The sequence below is a fragment of the Coregonus lavaretus genome (assembly GCF_964263955.1).
Source record: "Coregonus lavaretus genome assembly, chromosome: 33".
Lineage (NCBI taxonomy): Eukaryota > Metazoa > Chordata > Actinopteri > Salmoniformes > Salmonidae > Coregonus > Coregonus lavaretus.
This window is the reverse complement of record NC_140020.1, coordinates 11510570-11512961: the sequence shown is the minus strand read 5'-3', so window position 1 is coordinate 11512961 and position 2392 is coordinate 11510570.

Here is a 2392-nt window from a genome sequence, read left to right as displayed (position 1 = left end):
GATTCGGGGCGTTTCTTGATGTGGGTGTTCCCTGAAATCAGTAAACGCCCATTGATACCTGCCATTGGTCAGTTCCGGTGTTATGACGACTGATGGTTTCTCGACACAGATGAGGTGCATTCAGTTCGCTTGAACGTTTGCTACGTTGCGGAACGCTTTGTACTGGACTACACGTTTCCCCAAAACGTTCTTGAACAGACTCTGAGGTACGTTAGTTCCCGTTTGGTGGGTGTGGCTTGAAGCAATGAGTGACGTTTTTAATGGGCAGTGGCCATGCTGACAGCGATCCCCAACCCCTCTCAGTTTTTCAACTGGTCGTTCAGTACAGCACCGTTTCTGTTCAAATGTATTTGTCTTTGTATTTATTAGGGATCCTTCCTGGGGTCCAAACACATTAAGGCACTTACATCACACATAAAACAAAATATAAAACAGTACATCATATAACATTATTACACCACTACATATCTACAATACCAAATGGATAATACCACCATGCAACAATATTACAATGTACGTGTGTAGAGTGCGCGTGCTAGCGTTAGTGTGCTTATGCATGTGTTTGTACCTGTGTGTTCCAGAACGTAAAAACGTACTGAACGCAGCCCTGATTTGTTTACATAGCAGGTTAGGATAACTAACATGGCAGGTTAGGAGACTGAGGTTAAGGTTAGGAAAACGGTTAGGGTTAGCCTTAGCTACAATGCTACAGTTTAAAAAATAAATGACTATTTATTTATTTAATATTGCAGATAGATTGCAGCTCTATCAATGTAATTGTCTGCATAATTTCCAATCCCCAAAATAAAAAATAAAAAAAAATATATATAATTTCCCCATAACCCTACCATCCCTCCCCTAACTGGAGTAAACTTATGGACAACAACACTTCCACTTCCACTTCCAGCTTATACATACTACATACATTTCACAGACAGTATATTTTACATTAGTTATCTTTGTTTGTTTTTAGTCCCAGCCTTCAGCTACCCTCAACCCCTCCCATCTATCTCTGAAGACCATCCAGTTTTAATTTCTGCTATATATTTTCCCACTGTGCTGTGATGTTTCACAAAAGTTCTGAACCTTTCTATTCTCATAGTTTCTACAGATTATAAATTAAGACTAAGACTTTTCAAATCACCCTACTATGCTACAGTTGCAGTGGAGGCTGCTGAGGGGAGGACGGCTCATAATAATGGCTGGAATAACGCAAATGGAATTGCATCAAACACATGGAAACCAATTGTTTGATGTATTTGATACCATTCTACTTATGCTGCTCCAGCCATCACCACGAGCCCATTCTCACCAATTAAGGTGCCACCAACCGCCTGTGTACAGTTGTCAACAACTGTTGTCCCCGACTCGAAAGAAACGCCACGGCCATGGACCAATGGCGAGCATCAATGGGTGTAACTTGACATCAAGAAACTCCGAAAATGTATGCACTCACTACTGTAAGTCGCACTGGATAAGAGTGTCTGCTAAATGCCTGAAATGTAAACGATTCTACCCAATGAGAGGGCAAATAGATAGAGGACTCATCATGTTATCTGTGCCATTATAGCATTTGCGACAGCATGGGCATCGCCATTGAGGCTATCTCTATTTTAAAGTAGTCAATATTATTTGTCTTCATTGGCTAATTGCTCCCAACTCATAGGAATCCCAACTACTTTAAAAGGGTAGAAGCCTTCAATGGCAATGTCCATGCTAAAAAGGGTTATAACCATGATTATTCCTCCATCTCTATGACAACAGGCACAACTCTGATATAAAGATTTCAAAATTGCCGAAATGCCATGTGCGTCCACTTATATCATTGCATTCATAACAACCTAACCATTACGAAACTTATATTTGATAAAATAAGCCTTACGTAGCAAATTAGCAATAAAATGTTGTTGACCAAATTCGACACTCATTGACCTCCATACAAAAATTCCTCACTTCCTGGGCTTCTTTTCGTGGACAGGTTTTGGGCTGAGTAAAACCTCTCGCTTCACCTCTTCCTCTCTGCCTGTGTGCACTTTGAGCGATACCCGTCCAGGGCGTTAACTTCTATTTCACCACCTACAGCAGGGTTGCCCAACCCTGTTCCTGGAGAGCTACCCTCCTGTAGGTTTTCACTCCAACCCCAGGTGTTACTAACCTGATTCATTTTATCAACCTGCAAATTATTAGAATCAGGTGTGCTAGATTAGGGTTGGAGCAAAAACCTACAGGACAGTAGCTCTCCAGGAACAGGGTTGGGCAGTCCTGACCTACAGGCAATAATAGCCTACCTGTTGAGATGGGTGTAATTGCAGACCGCAATTAGTTGCATGTTCTGATAACGGCGTTTCTTGATATCACCCATTGATGCTCGCCATTGGTCCGTGGCCGTTTT